The sequence below is a fragment of the Peromyscus maniculatus genome, chromosome 10, assembly GCF_049852395.1.
Source record: "Peromyscus maniculatus bairdii isolate BWxNUB_F1_BW_parent chromosome 10, HU_Pman_BW_mat_3.1, whole genome shotgun sequence".
In the NCBI taxonomy this organism is placed as follows: domain Eukaryota; kingdom Metazoa; phylum Chordata; class Mammalia; order Rodentia; family Cricetidae; genus Peromyscus; species Peromyscus maniculatus.
The window spans coordinates 14,844,848-14,862,892 of NC_134861.1; the positions used below are offsets into that span (position 1 = coordinate 14,844,848).

General features: G+C 46.1%; 1 protein-coding gene across 3 annotated transcripts in view; it reads right to left on the reverse strand.

Annotated features, from left to right (window-relative positions):
- Positions 1-17,395, reverse strand: part of Ddc (dopa decarboxylase) — an 88,148-nt gene extending 70,753 nt beyond the window's left edge. Inside the window, exon 1 of one of the 3 annotated variants that reach the window (XM_015991868.3) lies at positions 17,236-17,395. The gene's annotated coding sequence lies outside the window, so the exon portion shown is untranslated. Of the gene's footprint in view, positions 1-7,776; positions 7,971-17,235 lie in introns of those variants that run through there. The other 2 variants (XM_006973038.4, XM_076546003.1) reach the window with 2 other exon arrangements.
- Between the last annotated feature and the right edge of the window lie 650 nt (positions 17,396-18,045).

Here is an 18,045-nt window from a genome sequence, read left to right on the forward strand (position 1 = left end):
TATACTAACACACTACATGAATTGCTACCAAACTAACCCTTGTTTTCCTTAACAGAAAAACAATGGTGCACGCCTTTAATCCCAGCACTCGGGAGGCAGAAGCAGGCAGATCTCTGTGAGTTCGAGGCCAGCCTGGACTACAGAGTGAGTTCCAGGAAAGGCATAAAGCTACACAGAGAAACCCTGTCTCGAAAAACAAAACAAAACAAACAAAAACAAAAAAGAGAGAGAGAAGAAAAAGGAAAAAAAGAAAACAAAGATCAAGATAATGATAGCACCGCCATATGAATTTAATTATGAATTTTGAATAAATGCATAGGAAGAGCTTTGAACAGTGGTACTAAACAATCACTCAAGAACTGTCAGCTATGGTAGCTGCCCATCATTTGCATTTTCGTTTTCTGAGGTTTCAGTTACTTGCAATCAACTACAATCCAAAAACATTAAATGAAAAATATGTGCAATTCTTAAATGGTGCATAATTCTGAATAACATGATGACATCTGTGCCTTCCTGTTCCATGTCACCCAGTACCTGAATCGTTCCTTAGTACAGTGTTTTTCCACTGTAAATACTACCTGCCTGTTAGTCCCTTGGTAGCTATCACAACATAGCAGTTCTTTCGTTCAAGTAAGCTTTGTACTAATGCAGTAACTGCTTTGTTACATTTTAGGTATCGTTAACTTCTTTCTGTGTCTCATTTATTAAATGAGCTTCATCACCGGTATGTATGCTTAGGATACATTTCTGTGGTTAGTTCCCGGTAGGTAGCCTCTGGAGGTCTTGAACTGTATCACTCTGTAAATGACAGGCAATTACTGTAGCAGCTTTTCCTTACAACTGCAAATTGTACCTCTTATCTGTTCCTGCACGTTTTTTCATTTGTTTGTTTGTTTTAGATTTTAAAAAAAAATCCTAAAAGTGGAAAGCATTTTTTAAAATATTTTTTTAGTACTTTTCTAGAGATATATGGCTTTAGTGTTTTTAAATTATACTGCCAAGTTTCCCTGAGCACACTATTTTATCAAGTTACTCTTCTAATGGGGAGTGCTGTGCAGTTCCTGAGGTTAATTTTAAACTTTAACCGTCTCAGAATCATGAATGGCTCTCTTTTAATGCTGACTATTGAAATCAAATAGTGTTCTGATGCTTCTTTGACGTTTGGATTTCTTCATTTATGAATTGCTTATTCATTATATTTTTTCCACTTGGATATTAGCTATTTTTTTAATTTAATTGCAAGGATCCTAACATATTAAAACTTCTACGCCTGTATCTGTGATATGTTTTATGACATTTCCCTCCTTTAGGCCTGACCTAATTTGGGATGATTTTATTCTGATTTATAAGAGTCAGAATAAAGAGGTCTTATAAGAGCTTTAATTTTTATATGGCAAAAATCTCACAAATTTCCCCTTATGATTTGGACCTGGTATGTGATTTTTTTTATAGTCGCCTAAAAGGAACCATTTTTGCAGACTGTTTGTCCTGCCGAGGAGAGTACAAGCATTGCAGAAAGCTGAAGTCTTGAGAAGGGAAGCCTTACAAAGCTGAGAGACCCACAGCCTCTCTGAAGTGCCAGTGGGGTCTTTCTACTGGGAATGAGACAGTTTTACGGACAAAGCAGGATATGCCAAGGAAAAAACAAACAAGCACGCCCCAACTCACTATGAAAGGAAATATTCCTAGGCAAACTGTAATATAATACCTGGTTATTCTTTTCAAACCATCCTGTCATTTATTTGAAGATTATTTCCCATTGAAACCTTTGCAGAAGGTACTTAGAGCACAGCCTCGAGAGACTCTCACACTCACTTGAGAGCTGTCTGATATTCATGGCTCCGAGTTGGGCAAATATTAGCTGGAAGATGTAGACTGTGATAAGGGCAACGGTCTCTACTTCTCCAGACCCCTGAAAGGGTTTCTGTTGACACAACCTGATCTGTCTCGGCAGCAGCTGCCCTGCATGGCTCTTGCATGCAGCCCCCCACCATCGTTGGTGCATGTGTGGTGAGCCAGGCACCCCCGCCCCCCCCCCCCGGATGTTTTATTATATCAGTGACAGTCAACACAACTCCATACCCATGGGCTTCAGGAAAATATGAACTCCCCTTGAACTCTCTCAGGCCTCCCCATCAACCCTCTGTTAAGAAGTTATTATTATTGTTGTAATTTACCATCCGACTGCTGTCCTTTGGTAACTGAGAATGAATGGATGAATAAATAAGTGAATGAGTCAGTTTGGCCTTCTAAATATTTGATTTCTGCTCTATTCTATATTGGACCCTGCCCTGCTTTTGCGACAACTTAAACACCAGGTCATTCACACCTCTGGGAGAGTCATAGCTGCTGGAGTGAGGCCGGCAACCACAGCCTCATCTGGCCTCCGATGATCTAGATCATTTTCACCATGTCCAGGCTACAGCTTTTCCTCTCTGCAATTTCATTTCTTGGACTCCTCTGCCACAGCCATTTTCCCAGAGCCCAGTCCAGGCCCCTACTGACATTCTTACAAGTTGTCGGGGGTAGTATAGGAATCCCGCTTCCATGGGACCTTGGTGAAGAATTTTGGCCGCAAACCTGAAGCTCACGTCCTACCATGGTGTGTTCCGGGGAGGGAGCTCCTGCGAGCTGGGGGAAGGGCGGCAAGGTTCCCAGCACCCATGCGCAGTCTTGCCTAGCATTTCACATTTTCCACGCTTCCATCCAAGACCATAACAAGGTTTCTAGCCATGAGAAATCTCTAATAATTTGAAGAATGACTATCTGATGCTTTACCTCACAACAGCAACAAAACCCCAAGTCCCCTGAGTCTTTTTAAACTCTTAAGCTGCTGGCTTAGTGGCGTGTTTTTAAATGAACTTTTGGTGAACATTTTTGCTGGTGACCGTGAAGCACAGGAACAGTCCAAATTGGCTTAAGAGCAGCCTTGGTATGTGCCAGTGTCAGGCGACCCAAGGTCAAGGGTACTTCTTTAGTTACCATGGAGCCTTCAACCTTCAACCTTTCTAAGGTTTCCTGTCAGCTCCTGCAAAGGCAAACAGGCATGAAAGTACCCCCAGGAGTGCCATCGGCAGGATGAAAAGAGGCCACATGCTGAGGGCCTGCCGCAGAATCCACACTCAGTAAAAACTTTTATTAGTAATCGGGGAAGCATTGTGTAGGGGAAGCCGGGGGAAATGTGGGAATGCTCTCCTCTCCTCTCCCCTGCCCGCCCCTCCCCTCCTCTGTACCTTCTGCCTCTCAGGCTAGATGGGGACTCACTACGTAGCTCAGGCTGGCCTTGCCCTTCTGATCTTTCTGCCCCCACTTCCCCAGTTTACAAACCACAGCCTGTTCTACTACTACACTAGAAGCGAAGTTGTGCGTTCTAGTGTTTCAAGTGAAAGGAAAATTCACTGGGCAGAAGTACCTCCTTTTCTGGCTTTCGAGGCCACCCTTTCACGTTATCTGGCTTGCATTTCTGCCCTCCGACTCACAAACTTCCCTTTACCGAGTGGAAAGTCCGCTGTTCTGGAGCCGCCGTTTCCTTTCCAGTCTTGAGAAGAGGGCTGCACTAACCGCAGAAGCTCTAAAACTCAGGGAAGGGGAATACGGAGCCAGAGCATAGAGCTCAAGCCTACGCTCATGTCTGATTTGGGCCTATCTGTGGGTGACTTGTATTTCTGGCCACTTCATGTCGTCCCACAATCTCCTTTGCAGGGATGATCCCAGTGACCCGAGGACCTCCCACAAGAGCTCCTGTCCCCTGCCAATAACTCCATTCTGGAGTCCAGGACAACATATGGGTGCTTGGTGGACACTCCGCTGTCGCTGAGAACCTTGTCAGGATTCTTAACAAATAAGAAGGGTGAAGCACAGAGGGGCTGACTCCCAGCAAGGTCACGTTTCAGCCGAACTCAGGCAGTCTGACTCCTACTATCACTGGACTCGAACACAGGTTCTTAGCATCCTAACAGTTGTTGCAGATGCCCATTGCTTGACAGTCTCTAGAAAAGTGGCCTAAAGCAGCATCAGAACGTGAAGCCCAACCATCTCCCGGGCTTCAGACACAGTCGTGATTCCCAAATGCCTCCCAAGGCACAATAGCACAGCAGCTACCAAGGCACCTTAGTTGGTGAGAGGCCATGTTCATCACAAAGGAAAGCAAAATGTGAGTGGGCCTGGGTAGCAGTTGTGGAAATGTAACCATGGTCAGGCCCTCACACTTCAGTCCATTTGTGCTGTTGCAGAAGATGTGGTAAACCAGATGGCTTACATTCCACACACAGTGGCTTTGCAAAGTTGCAGAAGCTAGGGCTCTGAAATCATGTTTGCTTTCTGGTGAGGTGCCTCTCCCAGGCTCACACTGCTGACTTCTTGCAGTGTCTTTGGAGAACGGAACGGGGCCTCACCTTAGGACTTCTGCAGGGGTGCTGTGGCCATCTTCCAGACTGTATCCTTTTGACCAAAGCGCCTCATAAGGCATCGCTTCCTAAGACTACCGTGTCCTGTGGTGAAACCTCAGCACAGGAGCTTGGAGGCCATAAGCCACAGCCCTTTGAACTCTATTTCCAATCTGTGAGAGAGCCACAATCCCAGCTCCACACAGAACTGTAATGATGCCACAAGATGCTCAAAGCCTGCCAGGGTGCCCTACCCTTACCCTTCTGCAGACATGAAAAGAGCCGCTGTTTCTTTCTCATTTCCTGTTTCATAACCACCGTGATGCATCTAAGCATTTTCTTGGCTGACAATGCGTGGAGTTTAAATAATGATTTTCAGCTATGTTCTCCCGGGGAAATACTATTTCTAACCATATCTCTGTCACCGCACTGTGTGACCGAAGTTAGAGAAACCTGGAAAAATTCATAACATTTGTGACTTTCAAAGGAAAAAGAGAATATTTGGGACAAAGACTTCTTTTTCTTTCTTTCTTTCTTTTTTTTTTTTTTTTTGCACTTGACTTTCTCTACATGTCTATGTGCAGAAAGAGAACACAACCAAAACTGAGACCTCAAAGTTACTTTACTGTCATCCATCCCACCCTGGCCAGCAGGCACCTGATGTTAGGACTGGTACGGCCAAGGGTCAGATGGAGGAACTGAAGCATCACAGGGCAGGTGACATCATCAAGGATGTCCCTATAGGCTATGAATTCTCCCAGTGCACAAAACAGGTGTGAGTTGTACAATTCTTTTTTTCATATTGCTTAATTCTTCCCAGAAAAGTTACAATGCTGTAGAAAGCTTAGCTCTACATACAGACAATATAAACATGCACCTGAGCTAGCCTTTCTCATCCACTCAAATTTCAAATGTAAAAACATTGAAATCTTCCTGCTTTTATTCATGTTTGCTACTTTTATTTTGTTTGTTTGTTTGTTTTTCGAGACAGGGATATTTGCTACTTTTTAAGGTTTACCAAAGAAGTGTCAGGTGATTTTCATTTGAAACTTTCTCCTTTGCTCCTTTTATTTGACATCACCCCCAAGAGTTTTTCGCAAAAGGAATGCTTTTCCCCTACTCTATGTTTTCCCCTCAATTCATCCTCTTTTTACTTTTGCCCTGTGGCAAAAGAGCACAGGCCACTTGCCTTTCCTATAGGCCAGAGACTCCTCAGGTTTGTTCCAGTGGCTGCCTCTCGGTAATAGTCTCATATTGGTTTATTGTCTTTGCAAACACAGACACCTGGCATTGTGAGTCTATTTGGTGCCCTTTGGTACCCGCTTCTGGTAGTCTCAATTTTCTCTCACGAATGAGGTCAGTGGTAAACATTGGCTTCTCAATTCCTCATTATCCCTTGGACTGCGCGGTGGCTGGCCTGTCACTGTGTTGCTAGGAACCCTGTATTTCAGGCTCTTCCACATTCACTTCTGAGAATACACTGACATTTGGTTGTCACATTCTATTGTCCGAGAAACCAAACAAATCAGTATTTCCTAACCTTCCGCTAAGCACATGGTATTCACAGTATCTTATTTAATACCCAGTAACCCTGTAAGGTGAGGATTATTACTGCCGCTATACCCAAGTCACACAGTCAGCAAGTCCTCTTTCCTTCCAAAACCAGCCTCTTCCCATTCAGCCCTTGGCCTGGACATCCTACCCTCTCTCCATAGCCTGAGAGGCACAGATGGACTCCAACAAGGGCTCCTGCCGGGACTGATGGGGATGTTGCTTACAGCCCCAAGTGCAGCTGCAGGGGTCCTGCCTATGCCACCAGGGTTCTGATTGGAGACCAGAAGAGTAGCAAGAGGACTGAGCAGCCATGCTGCCCGGGTACCCTCCTGGGTGCATCTCCATGGGAACAGGCTGGACTAACTCTGCTGTCCTCCCTTCCCTCCATTTGCACATCCGCTCTGCAGAGCAGTGCAATTACCTGCCCTTCTGAAGTAAGCGAGTAGGTGGGGACAGCAGTTGGCTTGCCTACACCTGCACAGATCCACAGTAGCTCGTACACGTGGGCCTCTCAGCAGAAAGGCAAGCCTATCCCTTCTTACCTCTTGTCACTCAGTCTGTGGGATTTTAACCTTCCTTATGAACCTGATCTACTTGCTTTCGAGGTACATCTGTGCCCCCCGAGGGTCTTCCTGCCAAAATGCCTATGAATGGGAAGAGAACATTAGGATTGTTTTAAAATACCGGGGAGCATTGCCTCCCTGGCACTTCCTCAAACTTAACACCAGACATAAGATGAGTTTGCAAAAGTTCAAGGTAAAGCCTTCATGATAATTAATAGCTCCAAGAGCAGGGGGAGAAAAAAAAATGGAACTAGATCTCTGGACATTTCTTGTATGTGTGGAGGTTTAAAGGAGAATTTAATTTTCTTTATCTTATTAGCGCAATCCCTGTGTGGAGGCCCACAGACCATGTGCCCAGGAAAGAGGAAAGGATGCTGTCACAGATGACAATGTCTTGTCTCTCTGCAGACATCCAGATACCCTTCCCTGGCTAGTTCTTCGTTGTCCTAGGATGTCCTGATCCAGGACTCTGCAGGCTGTGGCTGAGCTTGGGGTGACCCTGAACGAAGTCTGCTTCCCTCTGGCACCCCTGAAAGTTCCAAAGGAGGCCAGCTTTCCTGAGATTGTCACTTTTACTTTGATCCTGTTTTGGAGGGGAAACATGGTGTTTCCAAATAAGCAATTGTGTATAAGGAGCAGAACTGGAAGCCTTTGAAGAAAAAAAAAAAAAGCAAATAAAAGGAAAACCCAGGTAACTTGACTGAAGTTGCCTTGGAAACTGGAGCCAAGAGGATGCGGAGGGCGGAGTAGGTGCACCTTCCCACTGTGGCTGCCTTGCTCATCTACAACAGAGCTCTCAGGTATTGTGAGTCTATCGTGTGCCCAACCCTTTAAGAATAGGGCTACTACAACTTGTGGGAGACTGTTGTTAGTTCTCCTTCACCTGCAAACCACACCCAGGTCTGTGGCCCCAAAGTCACCTTCTCACTTTCTATCCCACAGGTATAGGAGTCTCCTGAAAACCAGCCCACCCACTTACTGCAATAGTTCAAATAACAAGAACTTAAAAGCCCCCAGAAGTCCCGATTCTCTGCTGGGCTCATATAGAAATGATTCAAAATAGGCAGGCAGAGGCTGGTACCAAATTTCTCAGGAAGTTCCCTTAGCAGCTCTGACACCTGTGATGTTGGACACAACCAGCAGCATCTCTATCCCTAGAAAGACACCATGACCAAAATCAGCCACAGACTCCCATTCCAGCCCCGGGTCGTTGTCGGCCAGAAGTGGGTGCTGGGGTCTGACCCTGAGCCATGTAGACAAAGAGCTGTACTCACAGGCAGCTGGAGTCGCCTCCTCTCTATTCGCTCTCTTGCTCTCTCTCTCTCTCTCCTTGGTGACAGTTAAAAGGCACAGAGGATGCGATTGCCATTTATGTAGACAAAGTGTCCGCCTCCCGAAGCCAATCAGCAGCTTTCTCTGTCTTATTTACCCAGAGCCTCTCCTGCTCCTCTCCCTGTATGCCTCCTGCTCCACAGGATGGAGCCCAGCGGGGCAGAGAGGGAACAATGGGCCACAGAGAGAGGCCCAGGAGAGGTGGGTCCTGGGTTCCTTGTCACTGTGTGGGACCTAGACTAGGGGTCAGTGCTACTGGAGACTCCTAGCAACTCAAACCTCAGGCTCCATTCTGAGGGAGAAGTCCGGCTCAGGCCCTGCTTCATCCATGGGGACCACTGGGATGCTGCCTGACGCAGGGGCTGTCAGGGACTAAGAGTGCCAAACCTAAATCTCACTCGACTCCTTCCAAAAACAGTCCCGGGGCCCTTTGGCCAACCACCAGCCAAACTGCGTTGGGCTCTGTACACTTCTGTCCAGTGGGTAGGAGTGAGTGAGAAGAGGCAGACCATACATCCTGCTAACCAGTGTGACTTTGTAAGGGGAACACATCACCATATGAATCTAGAACAGGAGCCTGGGCCATGCAGATAAGGAAGGAAGGAAGAAGAGCCCGTTCTGAACAGCAGCACCATGCAGAAGCTTCTATCAGAACCACAGACACACATGTGCAGAGAACACACACACAGAGAACACATAAGTGCAAAGACCATACATACATGCATACAGAGTATACACACATGCAGAGAGAGCAAAGATATGTACAAAGAACATACACACAACAGAGGGCACACACATATGCATAAAGGGCACCCACACGTTTACAGAGGGCACACCTAGTGCACACACCCATTAATAGAGTATACACACATGCAAAGAGAGCAGACACATGCACAGAGAACATATACACACACAAATAGCACACACATATGCATAAAGGGTACCCACATTGTCCAGGTGTGTAGAGGGCACACATATGCATAGAGTGGACACAAACATTAACAGAGAACACATCCACACGCACAGAGACACATACATGCATAGACAATACACACACGTAGAGAGAGCACACACATGTATAGATGGTACCCACCCATGCACAAAGGGCACATACACATGAACAGAGAACACATACACACATACACAGAGAGCACACACACAGAGGCACACACAAAAATGTGCATGCATGTGTACACACACACCAATACAAATGTATGCATGCAATCACTATGCTCACGCATGTGTACACATAAAATGTACACATATGCAGGCATATACATACACTGACATATACACACATATACAGTTGCATATCCAACACACATGCACCATGTCAGGCTCTGTATACAGTCTAGAGTCAGGAATTCTCCAAGGAGAACTGACCATTTGTGACGTGGCCCCAGCACGATCTCTTCACAGACACCTTTGGGACAGAGGCAGTGGCTTCCAGAGCAGCAGAATATACGAGACGTGGTGTGGCCAGGGGAGCCAGCACATGGTTGCTGGCCATGGGTGACGGACCCTGGCCCCCAGCACAGGCAACTCCCCTCACTACCAGTGCAGGCAGCAGCCATACCCGCAATGGAGGACGTAAGGAGATTAGGTCTATCTGCACAGATGGAGCTCCCTAGCACCTGGTGCCATCATCAGCGGAGCCTAGCTGAATGGGCAGGAGGCTGGCAATGCCACCCACCCCCAGGTTTCCTAGACTACCGGAGAAAGCCACAGTGAGGTGGGAAAGGCCGTCAACAACCTGGATAGATAGCCTGAGACTGATGCCTCCCCAGCTCAACCTCACTGTTGCCCATATTCTTATGAGGAAGAGGAGTCCCTGATCAGGGAGGACTGGCCAGGAGCACGGGGACAGGAAAGATGGCTACACACACTGACTTCTAGGAAGATCAGGCCCATGGGGAGACACAGAGCTCTACCCAGAGCAGGGTCCTGGGAAAAACTGGCTGCGTACAAGAAGCCAAGGCACCCAGGCAGAAGCCTCTGGAGATGAGGTCCGTGGACAAAGTGAAACCCTCTGAGACTTGCCCTGATAGCATGTGGCATTCAGGCACTCAAAGCTTCTCTTCTAGCCTTTTCCTATGGGTTCCCGGAGCCTCACAATCCCTTTCTCCCCAGCACCAACTTACAGATGGGGAGACCACCTCAGGGAGGTCAGGGAACTTACTGAAAACCACACAGCTGCAGACAGACATTTGAGGATATAGGCATGTTTAACCTAATTTAAGTACTATACAATGCATACATGTATGGAAACATTACCCCAACATCATCATCATCATCATCATCATCATCATCATCATCAGTATCAGTATCAATATCAGTATTAGTATTGGAGGAGTTCAAGTCAGGTTTTCTCTGTGTAGCCCTGGCTGTTCTGGAACTCACTCTGTAGATCAGGCTGGCCTCGAACTCACAGAGAAAGTGCTCCACCTGCTTCTGCCTCCCAAGTGCTGTAATTAAAGGCGTGTGCCACCCCCGCCCAGCTTACCCCAATGGTATATAAACTGTTTTTATTCTTAAAAATTAGTCAACAAAGTACACGCCTTTAATCGCAGCACTCAGGATGCAGAGGCAGAGGGATCTCTGTGAGTTTGAGGCCAGCCTGGTCTACAGAGTGAGTCCTAGGACAGTCAAGGCTACACAGAGAAGCCCTGTCTCAAAAAACCAGCCCCCCCCCCAAAAAAAATCAGTCAACAAAATAAGATAAGTGATGGCATCACTTGGGATGAGGCCGGGACGTCCGGACAGCACAGGGACCATGTTTGTGTGTTCCAAGGACATGTGGGCTCTCTGAGGTTTGAAGGAGAACGTGAATGTGTCTTAGGTTCATGTATAGAAACTCACCAGCATATCTCAGGGAGAAAATGGGAGGCTGAAAGGGTAAGAATGAGAGAATCCAGATACCTACGATTTATTTAAGAGTAGAAAGGATAAGATTTGGGGTGGCATGGGAAGGCACTGAGGTACAGGGTCCAGCCAGCAGGTCCCAGGTCCTGGTCCTGTCCTGGAATCTGCTCTCACCACCTGGGAGGGGGAACTGCACTTTTTGCACCTCAGTGAAAGCAGAGAGGTCAGCATTTACAACAGAAGCAAACCAAGAGGAACGGAGCTAACAAAAGCCGGCAAAAGCTCTGGGGGGTTCTGGAGAGCCACACAGGAAGGTGAGCCTAAATGGAAACAAACCAGTGCTGAATAGGAACAGCCAAGGTTATAAATACTTGAATTCTTTTCTACCAGGCGACCAGACTCGGTGCCACTGTAATAAAAATCCAGCACATGTCTCGGACTCTGAAATAGAAATGGAAAAGCGGAAGTCTAAGAAAGGCCAGTGGCGTTCTGAGAAGGAAGATCATGGTGGCAGCGAGGTGGGGGTTGGAGGGTGGAGAGGGGGGGAGCAACATGCTCCCCGGTCACAAACACAATGGTACTGTGTGCAGTGTGTGGGGTGAGGTCTGCTGGGTGCAAATAGACTCATGGGTAGTTAAATAGAACAGAAATTCCAGGAGGAGGAAAACAGAGCCCTGAGAGTGGAAAATTGACAGGTGCACATTGCAGACCAAAATGGAAAGGGTGGGGTCCTAGACACTGCAACAACTGTGCTCCACTTGGAAGGACATGAGGCTGGATGCTTTCCTCTCTCCATCCTGACCAGTAGGGGCGAGCTTCTAAAAGAAACGGAGGTGCATGTCTTTCATGACAGTGGAGCAAAAAAGGATTTCTTAAATGGTTTACTTTTTCAGCTAACCATAAAAGATACAGTTTGATTGTTGTTGTTGTTTTTCCTTACTGGTACTTCAAACTACAAAAGCCAGAAACTAGAGGGAGGCTTTAGAGGCATCTTCCTACTTATGGGTAAGCAGCTATGGACAAGAAAATAAGAAAAGGCCAGGCAGTGGTGGCGCACGCCTTTAACCCCAGCACTCAGGAGGCAGAGGCTGGTGGACATCTGAGTTTGAAGCCAGCCTGGTCTACAGAGTGAGTTCCAGGACAGCCAGGGATACACAGAGAAACCCTGTCTTAAAAAAACAAACAAACAAACAAACAAACAAAAAAGAGTGGGGGGAGAAAAGAAAAGGAAAAAGAACGAAAGAAAGAAAGAAAAAAAATTTAGAAAAGCAAGCATTTGTGAGACATAGAATCCAGGGTTCTCATGAGTATGGGAGTACAACTTTGTGGTTGGTCACCAGAGTACAACTGTTTATTAGAAACAGACAGGGTTGAGACAGTTTTATAGGGAAACCTGGGTCTTGACCACTTATCTACGCTCTCTTTAAAATTTTAGTATCTTGCTTATTAATTCTGGTGGATTTCCAGGTCAACAGTCATACCTTCTGTGAGTGTAAGGATCTCACTTCTTCCTGGCCTTTCCTTTCCTTGTTTTCTGGCCTGCATTTGCTGCATGCTAGGGCAGGCCCAGCTACATCTGGAGCTCTCAGAGTGCAGCCAACCCTTTGGAAGAGACGAGTGCTCGATCTAGTTTAAAAGTTCGAATAGATTGTTTACACACTGGAGCAGTGTGACTATTGCCCCCATTAAACACAAGGCTAGTGTAAAACGCTAATTGAATTGTATTAAAAAGATCTGTTTTCACTCCATTGTGGTAGTGATACACTTTTTACCCTTTAAGACGTGGCAACCAGAACACTTTCAACCGGCAATTACTCATGTGCCTGGCCCTGAAAACCCTTACTCCTAAATAATATTGGTTAGAAGCACTTAGCAAGCAGCCTGGTCCCACTGACTTTGAAAGGAATGCTTCTAATATTTTTTTGCTATTAATTATAACTGGGAATTCAATATTGGATTTTCTTCTGTTCTTATTCTTTTTTTTTTTTTAATTGTATTTACTTAGAAGCATTCAGAATGTCAACAAAACAGCTGCATTTTTTTTTTCAATTAAAGAGTGGTATCAGTTGACAGAACAACAAATATCTTCATATAAGCTGTGGCGGAGACGACTGAAGATGAAAAAAACAAAGCAAAACAAACAAACAAACAAACAAAAATAAAACAAAGCCTACCGTCCCCATATAACTAATATGTACTATGCACCAACAAGAACTGCTTCAAACTTCCATGCCAATTTACAACCCCCAGACTGTACCAGACAAGGTTAGTGACTATTGAAAACACCACCAGCACAGGGCTATCTAAAGACACATTCGGCAGTGTGTTAACTACACACACACACACACACACACACACACACACACACGCGCGCGCACACACACACACAAGACACTGTGCAGTTTAAAAACAAATCTGACACAGCCTTACATTTCAATTTTTTTCTTTAAAAGGAGTGAGTTGTGTACAGGGGGCTTAAATGCTTTATAGACAAGAAAAAAAAAACTGCGCTAGAACCAACGTATTCATCATCATCTTCCTCCTCCTCCTCTTCCTTCTCCTCCTCTTCCTTCTTTTTCATGCTCTTTTCAGCCTTGACCACCCCCTTCTTCGCCACATCGGGTTTTCCTTTAGCTCTGTGGACAGCGATATCCTTTTGGTATTTTCCTTCAGCTCGGCTGCCTTCTCTTCACAGGAATGCCTGTCGTCAGCAGCGGTGTTTTTCCATACCTCTCCCAGCTTCTTTGCAACATCACCGATGGATAACCCAGGGCGTTCTTTGATTTTGGGGCGATACTCAGAAAAGAACAAGAAGGCCGACCGAAGGAGGCCTCTTGGGTGCCTTGGGGTCCTTGAACTTCTTTTTGGTCTCCCCTTTGCGGGGAATTGTAGGTTTTCATTTCTCTTTCATCACGAGCCTTGTCTGCCTTTGCCATGTCGACAAATTTCCCGTTTTCTTTAGCAGACGTGGTCTTCCACCCTTCTGAGTGCTTCTTCGAGAACTCTTGAGAGGTTGACAGAAGCATCCGGATGCTTCTTCTTCGGTTCCTCCCTGCAAGTTTGCACAATGATTGCGTGTGAGGACATTTTGCCTCCTGGCTTCTTAGGATCTCCTTCGCTCATGTTTGATTTTCCTCCGTGAGGCACAGAGTCGCCCCGTGTCCGTCCGGCTCTCGCTTGCCCCGGCGCTGTGGAGCTCAATGTACTGCAATGACTGTCTGTTCTTGTTCTTCTAATCAATGCTTTAGTTAATCAGCTTTTGTATCGAGACAGGAAGCCATATAACACTCCTTATCCAAACTGTTGGTGTGATGAGCGACAGGTAGTTCGAATCTGGAGTGTCCCCCAGAGATTATCGGCTGAGCCCCAGCCATCCCTCCCTACATCCTGTACCATCAATGGTGCTGTTTGGAGGTGGTGGAAGCTTAAGGCTTTGATCTACTGGAAACTGGATCACTGGGAACATGCCCTTGAAGGGGATACTGGGCCTTCAGCCTCTTGGGCTTCCTCTCATTTGTACTTGGCTGTGAGGTGAGGGGATTAGATTTCAGGGACACTCGAGAGAACTGTATTTTCAATTTATTGGATGCAAGGTCCCATACGTGTCCAATAAACTAGTGGGTTCCTCAACTGTGGCTTTGACTATCTAAGGGTCAGAAATGTATTTTAAAATTACATCTGCACTGAACATGCACATGTTTTTTCTTGTCATTGTCCCTGTACAATAGAGTATTAACAAATGTTCACCTGCTATTAGGTATTGCATGTAACCTAGAGAGGATTCACAGGTATGGGGGGGAGGTAGTACTTGTAGGTTGGAAGCTAAATAGGCCAGTTTTAAAAAGGCACTTGAAAATTCATAGGTAAAGGTGGTAGTGTACACCTTTAATTCCAGGCACACTGATTTCTGAGTTTGAGGCCAACCTGGTCTACAGAGTGACCAGGGCTACACAAAGAAACCTTGTCTTGGGGGAAAAAAAGAGAGAAGAAAAGAAACAAAGAGAGAAAGAGAGAGAGGGAGGAAGAAAGAAAGGAAGGAAGGGAGGGAAGAAGGGAGGGAGGGAGGGAGGGAGGGAGGGAGAGAGAGAGAGAGAGAGAGAGAGAGAAAGAAAGAAAGAAAGAAAGAAAGAAAGAAAGAAAGAAAGAAAGAAAGAAAGAAAGAAAGAAAGAAAGAGAAAAATCTTGGGAGTTGGCATCCTCAGGGTTCCAGGATCCATCCCTCATGGGTACAGAAACAATTATAAGTAATAGTCATGCTGGAATTTTCCATTCTGGTTGCCTATTTATAATTTCTCCCTATAATTGTACTAAGATTTCTTGTATGTACTTGAACTTCTATGTGTTTAGAACTGTATTATACTCTTCCCCCCAACATAATATTTTTATGAATTATTTGGGAATTTCATACATGCGCCTCAATCACACTCACTTCTCATTCTTCCCAGGTCCACTCTCACAGCCTTGTGCTCTCCCCCCCCAAAAAAACAAACAAAACAACAACAACAACAACAACAACAAAAAGCCATGAAGTCCAATTTGTATTACCCATATACTCATTGGAATATGTCAAACTCCCAGTGACCAGCCCCTTAAAGAAAATTGAGTTCCACCCCCACCCCCCCACCCCCCACCCCCCACCCCGCCACGGAAGCTGTCAGCTGTGAAGAGCTACACTTCAGCATCTTTATCACAGTTTTTAAGGACTCTCTTCAAGAGCTTCCTGTCTCTCTGGACTCTTTCTTTCTGTATTATAGTCTCGATGGAGTAGAATGTTTGTCGTTTAATTTACCAATATACTACAATTATTGAGTTGATTACTCAAATAACTTTATTCAAATCTGAAAAACCTCCTTCTCTTCCTCAGCCCTCCAAGGGAGTGTCCTCCAGGCCGAGTCCCTTCTGAGGTAGCTCAGAGTTCTGTGAGGGGATTGTTTCAGATCTGGGAGCATGAGCCCTCCCTGGCTTAGGAGGAGACCTGCCTGAGGACGATGTTTAGCCCGGGTTGCTTTGATGGCATTGGTCCCATGCTGCATGCTGTCTTGAAAGCCCAGAACTGTTCACCTCAAATCTGGTCCTGCCCTCCTGGCTTTCGGGCTGTACTTCCCACTCTCTCTATCCCCATCTCGTTCTCCTACCCACAGCCCCACCTTTTCTGTCCAGCTCTCTGCATTCAACAGCTTGATTTTTTAAAAAAACGTATATTGCTTCCTTCTTAAGCTTCTGTGACATTTTTTCCTAAAGCTTTTATGAAGTTGAAGTATAGTAAAATTATAGTGATTAGCTAGAAGAGCTGGCATTGAAAAAATAAAGAATAAATGCAAAATATAGTTGGTCATGGATTTGATACAGAAGATAGCAAGATTTCATCCCTGAAGAACACTAACCAGTAGGGCTTTGAAATACCCTTTGAATGCTGATGCTTTCCTTTAATGCTGATGCAAGTTTAACATTTAAGGGACTCTGAGGAACCTTCATATGAAGCCAGTATAGTGCCTGGGCCCAAAAAAGTGCTTCAAAATGCATCTTTCCCCAAAATGACAGTGCAGAACATGCCAGGCTGTGAAGTGAAAGTATTTGCAGTTCTGATCTCATCTCCATTTACCGTGAGAAAGCAGCATACCTTCCCCTCCTTTTCCTCCTTAGACAGTGCGCTGGCGAAGCGGAGCTTAACATTCATTCTGTTTTTGATGGAGGCCGGTACCAGCCAAACACACAGAAGTTGCTTTTACTCACACAGATGCACAATGATTTCTTCCAATGGATTCTCTGTCTCTGTCTCTGTCTCTATCTGCTGTCTCTCTGTCTCTGTCTCTGTCTCTGTCTCTGTCTCTCTCTCTCTCTCTCTCTCTCTCTCTCTCTCTCTCTCTCTCTCGGCCAAGGTGGCCTGGAGCTCACAGAGATCTGCCTGCTTCTGCCTCCTGAGTTCTGGAATTAAAGGCATGTACCACCACCGCCTGGGGGAGTTTACTTTTCAATGAGAATTGTAACTAGTAATGTAAATTAAACTGTCTGCGCAGCTGAAAGGAGAGAGCCCTTGACAGAACCACAGACACTATTCAGGGAAGGAAGACTTCATACACATGGATCATCTCCCTTGTATGTGATGACTTGTTCAGAATAGAGAGTTTAATCTTCCCAGGAACCTGGCAAGGTAGGTTCCACTAAAACCCCATTTCACAGATGAGGGGGCCTAGGGAAGTGAAGTGCCCGATTCCCCCTTGTTGTGCATGATATCGCGAAGGAGACACCTTGTCGCCTTTGTCTGCTGCTGAACGGCAAGCCTGCCATCATCGCGTCCCCACTGTGTGCGAGTTCCAGCAGGGCCTGCATGTCTACACACATGTGTAACAATTCTGCAGTCACAATAGAAAAGAGAGGTTGGCCAAGGCTTCAGCAAAAGAACAAGCATTTTCTCATCCACGGTCCCCATTCGCAGGAGAGCCTCGCCTTCAGCACACATTCGGTAAAGCGGAGCCCGAGAGTCCCAACAGAAACAGTGCCTTTCCAGCAACTGTGATCTGACAAAGTGTAACACTTACTTGCTGGGAATCTGGAGTCTTCACAGCTCCTCTCTGCCGTTTGAGGTTGTCCAGCTTTGCGAACCGAGGAGGAGGAGGAGGAGGAGGAGGAGGAGGAGGAGGAGGCAGCTCAGCTGTGAACTTGGTGCCTGGGCAGTTACTATCTCTGAAGCTTGGCAGCAACGCATTGCTACGTCCTTGCATTTTAGCCTCATATTCTGGTTAAACTTTAATTTCTGATGGTATAAAGGTCAAGGAAGTCTAGAGAAAGCACACGTGCTTGGGGGTTGGGGTGCAGCTCTCCTTTGGGCTCCGAAGAAAGCTCCTCTGGTTGAGCCTGATTTCCAATAAGCCCTGACAGCATGGGTCTTTCTTACTACATAATCCTACCATCTACGCTTCTTCACATAGCCTCAAATTCATGTTGTTAGCCCTGCTAGGTAATTCCACAACTCCAAGCCTTGTGTCAGGAAAAGGCTGTCCGACAAAAGGCCCTTCTCTCTGCCCAGAGCCTTCAAACTGCCAGCGTATTCCTGGAGTCTCTAGAGCTAGACCATGGGCTGAACCCATCTGCTTGCCTTCCTTCCCAGCCCCTTGACACTTGTGATACAGGCGACAGTATAAGGAATGAGATTTTGATTAATTTCAGGAAATCCAAGCTGACAGAGTTTCATGGGTGCATAAAGGAGAGCCAAGGAAGTGTCACTGAGAAGAAGGCACGTCGGGACAGCCCACAGAGCAGCACTAAGCGCTGGCCTTCCAGGCAGGTGACCAACTTGGGCCATCGGGAACAAAGAAGAGAGTGGGTGTGAGATTGTGTATGGGCAACCA